Here is a 13126-nt window from a genome sequence, read left to right on the forward strand (position 1 = left end):
TGATCATTTCAGTTGGGCGTTCTCATGGAGATGATGTAGGTCATTGCTTATTCAATAACTAATCAAATTATATTAATTATGTTTCTATCCATTTAATCCGTTAAGGTCTAGAAAATAACTTGAAATGCCATACAATACATAGATTTCTGATGTTTGGATTGGTATTGTTAGAAAAAAAATCTAATAATTTATAGATAAGCAACGTCCACATCACGACACAACATTTCTGAAGAACAGTTTAAAATATTTGCAATCTTTTCAAACCTAATTTTATCTTCATTTTCAATAGTATTATTAGCACCTTAAACTTTTTAGATAAAAAACACAATTGTGTGTGAAACATAAGAATTAAAAAATCTATTTTGACACCTCCATGAAAATTATAGTTTGCACGTTTCATATAACATAAGTACTGTGGTCAAGAAAATAAAAATCATTATTCATAATAATCTATCTAAATAATACAAAATGGTTCTAAATCTTTTATTTATTAACTAGTTAATTTCAGAAAAAGAATATTAAAAAAGCTGGGAAGACCTAGCATCAAGTTTCATAAAAATAGGAAGACATAATACCTAAGGCGAAAATAAAAAAATTCAGTGTTTCCAGAATGCCTGAATACTAATGTATCAACTGATTACATTCAAAAATAGAACCCCAAAAAGTGAGGTTTTCAATCACAACCACTTTTTAGCCCACATTGTTGACATTCTTGTGGCTGCTGTGTAGTACAAAACTCCATAAAATAAGGAAATTGATGAGCTTTCCAAAAATGTGGCCCTCTTTGAAGTTGAGTGACTCAGTTTTGAAATATTAGATGGCAAAGTGAGGGCAGGTTTTGTGGCTGTATGTCATGTGGCTCACTCAACAGGTTGGCTTATATGTGCTGTCCTGCTTTAAAACTTCAATATTTTTTAACCGTTTTTCTTGAAATTGGTAGTTTAAGGTCCGATAAAGATACTTATGGGTTTAATTTGTGGCTGCAGGGTTTTCAATAGGCTTAAAATGTGGCTTCAATCATACTTCAATCACTAATTTATCAATTTACACATTCCAGGTTGGGTTTTGTTTTCGAAACATGAATATTTGCAAAGCCTAAAGCAAAACAAACACAATCTGACACAATACAGTGTTATTTTAAGAAAGAGTGTACATTTTGTGGCTGCAAATACCATTTTTTGTAACTATAACCTTCTGAGCTGTTACATTAGGTATTAGTTGGCATTTTTAGGGTTGGCTTATGTGCTGTCCTGCTTTAAGACTTGAATATTTTTTAACCGTTTTTCTTGAAATTGGTAGTTTAAGGTCTTAAGATACTTATGGGTTTAATTTGTGGCTGCAGGGTTTTCAATGGGCTTGAAATGTGGCTTCAATCAAAGCATATATGAAAAAAATCGTCAACTTTGAGCCACAATTCTAGCCCAATGACCCAATAATTTTGGTTCCATTTTTGATATTTTGTGGATAAACCCTTTTGCTACGAGTTTCATCTGAAAAAATATTTTACCCATTGAACAAATTTGTGGCTGCTGTTTTATCAACATAGTGTTTTTCTTGATTTGTGCTGCAATTTTGGCCCATTTTACAAAATTTTTTTTTTCAACCTACTTCAACTTACTTTAGAACTAATATTGTGAAGTTTCGTTTGAAAAGAGTTATTTTTAAAAAGGAAATTCAAATTTCTTTTTTTTTGCTGTTTTTGAAAACCTCACACAATTTTTGAATGCCATCAACTACTAACAAACAAAACTTGATTTACAAGCAGGAATATCTAACCAAACGACGTTTGATAGCTTGTACAGTCAACTTGATTTTCTTTATGATGAGCCATATAGAAAAAAAAAATTTTTTTTCATAAAAAAACGCTACATTTTTTTATTTTTGCCTAATATAGTAGGGGGAAATTTGTTCGTTTTTTTGAGGTCGCTCGATTATTTTGGTCAAAGCACTTGTTATACATTTTTGGAAAGCTAAGGTTCCAATTTTTTTTCAGACACTTTGGTGTGATTTTCGGACCTAACTCGAGATATTAACCCTTGAAAACCGTGTTTTTCAGCCAGAAACAGCTGTTTTGTCCAGTTTTGGCGCTTTTTGAAGCTCAATATCTCCAGTTAGGTACAGAAATCACCTATACTTGCAATAATCTCTAATCCTAATTTTTTGACAGCTTTCCAAAAATATACAACAGGTCTCCGTTTTCTCAAGCTAAAATTTTCATTAATTTTTAACCTTATGATTTTTGCCTGAGACCGTCATATTCGTCCGAAAATCACACCAAAGTGTCCGAAAAAAAAGTAATTTTGATTCCCCTACCTTAGCTTTCCAAAAATGTATAACAAGTGCTTTGACCAAAACAATCGAGCGATTTTACAAAATGCCTTCTATTATAAGGAAAATATTTTTTCCCGTTCATTTCATTTGTCAATTATGACTATGACTATGACTACTGATGATGGACGGAATGATTCAAGCAGAGGAATCTGAATTTCGAAATCATTGAATATCAAAATAAAAATCAGCGAAATTTTCCAAGAAAAAAAGTTTCTAAGTTCTAACATTATTTTCATCACATGGAATCATATCAAAAGTTTATAACAGGATATCTATTCAGCTTTCGGTTTTCCAAGAACTTTCTTGCGTTGGCGCAGCATGTATGTAAACAAATGATAGAATCCAGGAATATAGACAGGATATAAGACGTAGCAAAGCCAAACAAAATCGAAACCAAAATTCAATTTGTTTGGTAATCTGATAGAGAACTTTCCTGTCTTGGTAGCATATGGAATGGAATGATAAATGGAAATCAATTCACCTGTGACACCCATTGGGTATAACACTAAGAAAAACGTATAACGACACCATTGCAAAGAATAAGGGACATTATCCATTAATGCATTGGCGTAGAATGAATAGCGTACTATCTCGGTGATGCTCCAAGCAAACAGCAACATAGGGAATCCAATGCTCTCTTTAGCAACCTCGTCTTGCATTAAGAGAGGATCCACAATAAACCAAAGGACAAAGATTCTTGAAGCCACTTGTGGTAAAGTTGTAAATATAGATGATCTGACCAAACCAAATATAGAGTGTAATAACTCTAACAAGGCTGCTGTTTGAGATACTTTGAGCCAGAACTCAACTTCATTGTATAATCCAGAGAAAGAGTTCTTTTCAGATATGTAGATCATTGCTTTTAGAAAGATCAGACCCCAGCCAATGATAAGAGAAACATTGTACAGAATGAGATATACTTTGGTTATTTTCAAATCACCCTTTGGAGGGGACTTCAATGTTTTCTCTGATGTTTCACTAGACATCTTACTGAAATATAAAAATATTTACAAATATGTTATTTAATCTTACGACCGCTGACACTGGCAACTGACGTAATTACGTCAAAAACTGAAGACTGTATATTGTAATTTTTGATAAAAAATAGAGAAAAACCTTTTAGTGCTAAAATCTTAATTTTTCGGTACAGAGGTATCTTAACCCTTTGAGCATCTTCCTTTTCTAGAGGAAGTATCTTAGGGGAAACAAATTAGGGGGTGGTCGAGGTCCCCTTAAAATCTCAAGAAGTCCTATGACCTTGAGAGTTTTCCCAATTTTCCAATGTTTCCTGAAAATTTTTCATATTTTTGAAACAACTACATACCGATAAAAAAACAAGTATTGGGAAGAAAAACTTTTCAGCCAATTTCTTTTTGATTTCATCCACAAACTCCACTGAAAGCATATACAATTTCACTTACTTTCACCTTCGCGCACAAATTTGCAACTTTAAAAGTACAGTTTTGAATTAGCTATGATGAAAAAACTCTTTTTTCATTGGCCAACGTGCTGCCGTTTACTTCAAAATGTTGCAACTTCATAGTGTATTCTTAACTTTTGTTTTGATTAACAATATCAATGCAGGTATGAACAAACTCAATGTTGGCGCAAATAGACAAAAATTCAACGATGACAGGTGAGAAGGTGAGAAGGCGAGACGAACCCGATGGCGGACATGATTGGACAAAATTGTGTTTTTGAAGATGTAGTTAAGTTGGTTTTGAAAAATTTTGGCAGATAAGTGCAAGGGGGAGGGGGTCTGAAACTTATCGGCCCAATGCCAATAAAAAAATTTGAAAGTTTTTTGTCGTGTCGAAGACCCCTAAAATACACGATACCAACACGTGGCAAAAATTTGATTCCATGCCCCAAATATACATCTCAATTGTCACACGTTCTCAAAATTTTTTAAGCAAAGACCTATTTTAGCATTTTCAAAGAATGACAGTTAGGAACACTTGTCAAGTTCCTGTACTCTGGCGCAATCAAAAAATCATAACCACCTTCATAAAAAAATTACGTTTGCGTCTTTTTTTACCGTTTTTTGCCTAGATGATATAGCAAACTTATAAGTATAAGCAGACTGTGCTTTTAATGGGCTGTAAAAAAATTCTGCGTCGGTTAGAAATTTCTCCAATTTTCAACAATGATAGAACACACCTATTTAAACAAAATTAACCAGCGCATTTTTTATCTTTCTAATTCTTAAGCTCTCAAAGTCAAATAGAATTAAGCACATAAAATATTCTTATAATTGTGAAATGCTGTTCGCACCTTGCGCTACGGTCCACTCTGGGGGTTTGTAGGGGTTCGAAATACCGTTTTCCCGTCAAAATTTTTGCTGAATCCCGGAATCCAGAAAATTGAAAAAATAATAACACCGTCACACCGGCTTGTACAGGGCAAAAATGTACCTAAATACTGTCACCGTCTGATTTTAAAATACCGTTTTCCTGTCTCTTTTTACGTCAAATCCCGTAATACTGTACTAAAAAAGGGCCAATCCCGTCACACCGTAAAAGTTCAAACCCCCCCTAAATAAGGAACTCGATAAGGATCTTTGAGGCTGAAATTCTCTGTAAAAATAAGGAGCTCCAGGCTCAGAGCAAAGTGAAGGTTCCTTATTAAAAACAATGTGTATTTGATCCATTCCATTTAGAGATCTATATTATATTTTTACCGTCAACTGCTCTAACTTGGGAAGATCTGACAAAACATGGGACGCCCATTCTGCCACCATTTCACTGAACCTCCAAAGCTATTTGATTTGAGTTAATGAATTGCATATTAAAAAATATACAATTTCTCTTTCGCACCGAGTAGGCTTTTAAATTGAAACATGAAAAAAATTTGTAGTGGAACACACACAAATGTCTGGAACAAAGAAGACCAAATTAGTGGCAAAATAATGGAGCGTTTGACGTCACTCGCACGGTAAGTTACACACTCGTTATATGTTAATCCCATTGGGTGATAGGCGGTTAGGCAGTGGGCGTTCTCTAGAGAACGGTTCTCTATTCTACAATTGGCATCCGGCCATTTTGAATGAAAACAAAAAAGTTAAAAAGGGGGCGCTATAAGTGAAAGTTACCGTGGCATGTTACGACAGAAAGTATGATTGATAAACTTGGTTGAGTTATCATAACAAATTTGTTGTCAAAGAGATTAAACAGTAAGTGAAAATACAGGCCAGATATCCAACAGTCAGTCAGTAAAAAATATCTTTGTCAACAGAGAAATCTGTAATATGGACCTTGATGTATCACTCCGATTGAGTTTGATTGATCGCTCTTGATCACTTCGAATGACTTCAGTGATCAACTCGGCCAATCACTTTGATTGATCTTGATTATACCGTGAGTGGTCCTAAATCCGACAGCACTGCCTTCTTCCGACCCCCCAAATAACAGTTATGAAAAGAATTCTATGTTTACAAACACTCCCTCTCCAAGTTAATCTCAAAACAAATTCAAAACATCTAACAATAGATGGCTATAATGTTAAGATGTCAATAATGTATATAATTAAAAAGTGTGAGTTGTAAAAGAAAAGTAGTTACTTTTGTTGTCATTTATGACGTTGGACATACTATATTGCAATAAAAATCATGTTTCGTATAAGAAGCGATTATTCCTAATTATTTGGTTCGACTGGTTAACTGTATCAAATTTCTCAGTTTAGTTGACACTTTGGTATTTTCGTTGCGTCACAGCAAAAGATTTGTTTTTATTTTAGATTGTATCTGACTTTGAAAGACCACGTCAGATTTAGGCAGGGCTGTCAGATTTAGGACCACTCACAGTATTCAATTGGTTCGACAATCGAATTTTTGATTAACATCCCCCTAACTCAGTCAGGGAAATCCCTCAATTGCGGTATACTGCAATTGCGGTAGTTTTCATTCGTGTTTAGCCTACAAAGGCTTATAACGACTACATATAGTGCTGGTCGACAAAGATAAACAAACATCGACTATAAAAAATCTTACGAGAAGAAAGCTTTTCTTTATTAAAAGAATCTGATCTAGGGAAAAAATATTTTGTCTGTGCGTTAAAAAGATATGATCAATTATGTACAAAAATTGCCTATTTTTTCCTTGAATCTTGAATTCTGATTCTTGAATGTACTGCAATTGCGGTGTATGAAAATTGTAAAATTGACGTTTATACTGCAATTGCAGTAAAAATTTACTACCGCAATTGAGGGATTTCCCTGACTGTAACTGATGGATTTGAGCAACAATCATCAATCATCTAATCAATCCACCCCATGTTAAAATGATTGGCTGGTTTAGCACCAGTTTTCAGAACATCTCATGGCTACCCCCACAAGTGGAAAATTGAAAACCCTGCCCCTGAAATTGCCAAACTTGCTCAAAAATTTTGAAAACCTTGTAAAATTAGGGAAATTTTGAGCTTTTTTGCCCCTGTCCCCTGAGCTGAGATTGAAATTTGATCGAAATCTGCCCTGTCCCTCAAAAAAGAGTCTTGTCTGCCCTGGAGATCTCAACGGTTTCTGCCATTTATTCTGAAAAATGGGGTTTAGATTAGGGCATCTTGATTTAGCAATTCTTTTATTGATAAATAAACTTACCATATTATATACCTGCAAGCTCCCAATCCTGCATCAGCAGCAAACCTTTCACATTGAAAATAGGCTGTCAGGCGACTAAACGGTGAAGGCTTCTTCGTAAAGACGAAAGACATGTATCCCCCCCATGGGGGGGGGCTATACGAAAAGGTACATATATCTTCTTGCTCAGAATTTCCTAGCGATTCTACTGATATAACCGCGTCATGACCGCACCATAATATGGAAAGATAGAGCTCGAGAAAATTATAATTTCATCTTGATTTTATTTGATTTCTAACAGTTTTACAAGAACCAATTTAGTATCATTGCGTTAAGAATTTCTTTTGCTATACATTGGTAAAAATACTGCTCCTTATTCTTAAAAATTGAACTAGTAATCGGCAAAAAAGGAAAAACAAATTTTCATTTTTATCGTCAAATCATGTAGAAACCGTCCGATTTGTATGGCGAGCCGTCTTTTCTGGACTTTCATTTAATGACCTAATCAACGTTTCTACAATGGAATTTTCAATAGAAGTGATCGTTGAACTTTGAGTAATCAGAAAAGCTGTTTTTCCATCTCTTTACATTCCTCTGGAGAAACTACGAACAAGAGACTGGAAAGTACGAAGTAAGTCCAGATCTGTCTTTCGTCTTTACGAAGAAGCCACGACCCGACTAAACTGGGCTATATTTTCATAGCTTGAGGATTTCCGATTTTAAACCAATGAAGCACATTAGCTTTCCCGCATTAGAATAGTTTTACGGGACCGAAAGATTATTGCCTCTTTGTCTGTGCATGCTGTGCATTTCAATATTTCTGACTTTACTTTCACGATACGGTTTTCATATCTCAGCTACGCATGCGCACTCCGGTCTTCGATCTGAGTCATGTTTTTATGGTAGGAAAAAGAGGAAAAAATCCAAGTTAGCTAACTCAAAAAAGGGTTGTGTGAGAAAAAATCCTAGTTGATCCTAACTCGGAAAAACATTTTTTGAAATGAAAATGAAAAATCGAGTTAGACTTAGTAGAGTCAAATGACGTCACAATTTGCACTTTTATGACGTCATAATTTAGCTAGCTCGAAAATCCCTTACTCGAAAATTCCTAACTCGAAGATTCTGGGCCTACGGTTAGATTAGAGTATCGTACATTGAGACATGAGGGTTGTTCGAATCCATGTAGTCTTATCCGTTTGTCTAGGAACTGTGGAACTTAATACCTCTATCTAAATTCCTAAAGTTCTTAAAAAGCTCTATTTTGTTGCATGAATAAAAAGCTCGAATCCAATCTTAGTCTTATCATGGATTTATTATAGATAGAGACTCTGGATAAACATCGAATGAAACAGTGAAGAGCAAAGTATTGTCTTTCTATTGTTTCAGAAAACAATAAATGTACAGGCTTTGTCCGCAAAGGACAACCGCCATGGTGGTTCAAAGAACTAGAATAAAAAGGATTAATGCTCTATTTCTAAAAAGCTCTCTAACTTTTTCTATTCGTACTTTTGCTGGCCAAAATGTTGAAAATAAATGCTAGAATACCAAGCGAATACATTTATGAAATGTGGTGTGAGAAAAACATCATCAGACGAGTAAAATCAAACAAAATGCTTACTCCAGGGGAATAAGGCGTGTTCGTGGAGGTCAAAATTCTTGCAACGTTACAAATCATTTTCATAAGCTCATTTTGGGCTCAAACGAAAGCGTATAACTAAGTAGAATAATATTCAGTCTAGGCAGATGTTTTTTTATTTAGAAATATTGCGTTATTCTAAAAAATCCCCAATTTTGCGCTATTTTGATGACGTCATTAAAATTGAAATTCCAATAACTTTTGATAGAATCATCAAAATAATTTCAAATTTTCACTATAGATGCATTTCAATACAAATTTTCAAAATATTTTAAATTTTTTTTAAAATCTTGATGACGTCATCAAAATGGCGCAAAATTGAGGATGTTTGCGAATTACGCAAAATTTCTAAATAAAAAAACATCTGCCAAGACTGAATCTTATTTTACTTAGTTATACGCTTCGTTTGAGCCCAAAATGAGCTTCTGAAAATGATTTGTAACGTTGCAAGCATTTTCACCCCGCCTTAATCCCCTGGAGTATAATGACACGAAATTTTGAATTGGGAATATCTTTCCAATATTTCTCCAAGAAGAGCTGAGATTGACATAAATTAGACGTGAGCCTCATAGCTCCATTGTGGTATGAAAATTTTTTGGTGGTACGTGGTGATACAGTGGATTTTTTGAGGTTGAAGTTTAAAATTTTCTGGTGTCAATTTCAATATTCAATTTGTTATACCATAGAGGTAATGAAAAATAGATGGAGTAACAACTTTTCTGTAATAGCCAGAGAAGTCATAAAACTCTTTAGAAATTTCTTTCAAATCGGCCTCCTTTGATTACCAATCCTTGATAGCAAAAATCAGTCAAGATATAGATTATAAGAACTAAAATAAAGTTATTCTGTCCAACGAAACCTCGTATTTTTAGGTAAAATGCGAATTTTTTTCGAGTAATAATTTCTTTATAGTTTTAAAAGAAGTTTTTATTTTATCGGGAAACTTTCGAGAAGTAAACTTCTTCAAATTTTGCGAATTCTTTGTTGTTTGTGGAAGGTTCTTTGCTATAAATATCTTTAGATCTAAAATAGCAGCTGCTTCAAAATTTTGATAGAATATAGTTGAAAGATTGGCATTAATAAATATGTAAAAATTTACAAAAATTGCCAAGGATTCCCTGAGCAGCGAACATTTTAAATTCGATGTTCTGTGCTTATTCTTGCAAGGTCTTCTTATGTTTTATAAACAAAACTGTCATCACACAATGAACAAATTAAAAATGTAGCGTGATTTTATTCAAATTCTCTTCGACTCAAGGATTCCCATGAGCGAAAGCAAAATTAATGGCTTTTTCCCAAAGCAACAAAGCAACAGTTTGCTATCAACGATACAATACAATAGAATAGTAGGAGTGGTATCTCCATCTATATTTTTATTACCTCCATGGTTATACAAAGCATGTTTTTGCATCTTTCTGGCAATTTTAAACCGTCATAACGACGACATAAATTAGTAACTAACTAGATGAGTTTGAATCTCAGAGGAGAACTTAAAGTCTCATTTGGGAATTGGGTAAGTGTATTTTGATGAGAAATGCAATAAGAATGCTATGCAGAATCATTTTACTGGTGGAAGGAAGGTGAATAATAATGTCATTACTGCGGACAAGGCTTTGAACATGAGAAATCGGTAAAAATCAGTCAGTTGTTTATCCAGTGTCAATAATAATTCCATGGTCTTATCCTATTGTCTATTATCTGCGCACTTTATTATCATCGGCTTTTATTAAGCTCCATTCATGACATGGATAGATAGCTCAATCGGTTAGAGCAATCTAAGATTGAGATACGAGAGTTCAAATCCAAGCGTAGTCTTATTCTATTGTCTATATCTGCACACTTCAATATTTCTATCAATCAAAATTCTACACCCCTTCTATTACTCTTACTCGGCCATGTTTTGAGCATTGCGAATACGCATCTTTCTGGAAAAAATCAGAAAAAACTAAAGATAAAAATTCAAACCAGTTTTTCTGGCCGGAAAAAAATGTTTTTTGAAAATTGGGCTCGGTCACATTTTAGGTATTGTCATTTTGCATCAGTGTGAAAAATTTCATAAAAAAAACAAAGTACAGCTCAAGAAATTAAAGAAATACTGTCTTTCCGGCAAAAATAAGCTGTTCATGCGATTTTTAAATAGTTCCGGCTTCAAAAATCAATTTTATTGAAAATTGAAACATGCTTGATGGTGGGCATTGCTATCAATAATGTTTTTGAACGAAAAAACAACCAATTATAAGGATATCTTTGTGCCAAAAATCACACCGGGGTACCCGGAGGTAGGTCCAAAAACTCAAGCCCCTTTGGGAAAATTAGAAAGTCCATCTTTTACAATTTACAAAGGAACAAGAGATACTTTTATGGACCTACCTGGTTATGCATTTAACACATATATAATTGATATCTACGTGAGCGTGACCATTAAACAATCATTCAGAACACAAACAGTGACGATCTATTAAAATTAGCCGTTTGTTTCTTATAAAAAAAAAAACGTTTAAAAACCAAAATTTCATGCTGTTGAAATATTCTTTCATATTCAAGACTTCGTGGGCAAAAAAAAACATCGATCTCATCAAAATATTGAGTAATTTGGCTAAACATTGATGTATGCTTATTAATAATGATTCTTATAGATAAAGATGTATTTTTTGAGGCAACAAAATCTTTTTGCAAAAATCTGCTTGAGCCATCTTTTACCTATAATGGTACCCTACTTTGATGCAAAAAAATTGAAAAAAATTAATGATCCAATTTTTCACCCGTTTTTTGGCCCAAATTTGCCAAAAAAATTTCTTATCGAAAATTGGGCTCCGTCACATTCGAGGGTGTTATGCGCAGATATGTAATTTTTGCGCAGATATGTAATTTCTGCGCAGATATGTAATTATTTTGCGCAGATATGTAATTTCTGCGCAAATATGTAATTATTTTGCGCAACTATGTAATTTTGAGCTGCGCAGATATGTAATTAAATTTCTGCGCAGATATGTAAAACACGACCTTTTTGACTTGGTTATTTTTTGAAAAACTAACTAAATTTTAACATTAATTTTTCACATACAAGAATTAATATCTTGAACATTGTTCTTGGACTAAGGCAAACATTTGGCGATTGTTGTTTTTATTATAAGCATCATCTTTATAAGAAACAAGTCAATATCTTTTTATCAAAGTGATATTGGCTTTCGGCGTTTGGTTCTATCAAAGCAACTAGGGGACTGTGCTAATGAGGAAAATTTTGTTTTTCTTGTAAGCATCAACTTTATAAGAACACAATTCATAACTCTTAAACCAATGATTATTAGCTTTCGGTGTTAGGTTTTTTCAAAGCAAATAGAGGATTGTACTTAAGCTAGAAAAATTAATTTTTCTTATAAGCATTAACTTTATAAGAACACAATTCATAACTCTCAAACCAATAGATATTGGCTTTCGGTGATCGGTTCTTTCAAAGCAAACATAGGATAGTGCTGAAGCTAGAAATTTTTTTTTTCTTAAAAGCATCAACTTTATAAGAACACAATTCAAAACTCTCAAACCAATAAATATTGGCTTTCGGTGATCGGTTCTTTCAAAGCAAACATAGGATAGTGCTTAAGCTAGAAAATTTTGTTTTTCTCATGAGCATCAACTTTATAAGAACACAATTCATAACTCCTAAACAATATTTGTTGGCTTTTGTTTGATAAATCAAATCTCTGAAAGCCTATTCCACTTAGAAAAAAACCTTGTTCTTATAAAATTCTAATAAACTAATGTTAGATTTAGCAAAATTCCCTATTTCTTTCGATAGAGCCATTGTGTCATTGTGAATGCCAATTCCACTTCAAAAAAATTAAATTTGTCTCCTTTTAGATGGCTTAAAGTCAAATATTTTGCCTTAGTTTAATTTGTAAGGGGAAAATAAGAAAGACATATAATTTTTTAAAAATCTTTAACAATCAGTGTCAAAATATTCCTGAATTGTGTAACATTCTAGACTTTAAAGTTTGAGCGAGAATCACAACTTCGATAATCCCACTCTATTTCATTGGATAATTCAATCAAATTTAATGACTTTGCTCGTAGATCGAGCCATGAAAAGGAAAAGGGAGTTTTTTTATCATGAATTAGTCAATGTATTGGTAAAGACAACCAATAGAATTTTACTTTATCTCACTGTAATGTAAAGAAATGCAATTCATATCTACAAAATCAATAAAGTTTACATAGGTGTGACTATCTCGAGTCGAGGTTCTATCGAAAATCTCATTTGTACTTTTCTATTAGGTTGTAAAAACTACTGTATTTCTTCGAATAAACGCCTTGGGCGTCTTTTTAATTTTAAGACTTTCAGGAAGGGTGTTAAAGAAAAGGATGTTAATTAAAAATTTTAAAACCTCCCATTGAGGGAGTCTTTTTTCTCAGAGAAGGAGCGTGTATTGGTAGGAATACGGTAATTACCGAAAGGTAAGTACTATTCTACCAAGAGTTATTTGATTCTCATAAAGTAGTTGCTTATAGGAAAAATTAATATGCTCATATTGTGCGCTGTCCCTTGTTTACTTTATAAGAACTAATAAACGAAGGGATTTGATTCTTTAT

At 33.4% G+C, this 13126-nt stretch overlaps 1 long non-coding RNA gene across 1 annotated transcript; it reads right to left on the minus strand.

The window, feature by feature from the left end:
- Nucleotides 1-246: 246 nt before the first annotated feature.
- On the minus strand, nt 247-7008 carry LOC136821366 (uncharacterized). The gene is made up of 2 exons (XR_010848726.1): nt 6925-7008; nt 247-3321 (listed from the first exon to the last, which is right to left on the minus strand). It is a non-coding gene; the product is annotated as an uncharacterized lncRNA (long non-coding RNA).
- Nucleotides 7009-13126: the final 6118 nt, after the last annotated feature.

The sequence above is a fragment of the Clytia hemisphaerica genome, unplaced genomic scaffold, assembly GCF_902728285.1.
Source record: "Clytia hemisphaerica strain Z4C2 unplaced genomic scaffold, Clytia hemisphaerica genome assembly, whole genome shotgun sequence".
NCBI classification, from domain to species: Eukaryota; Metazoa; Cnidaria; class Hydrozoa; order Leptothecata; family Clytiidae; genus Clytia; species Clytia hemisphaerica.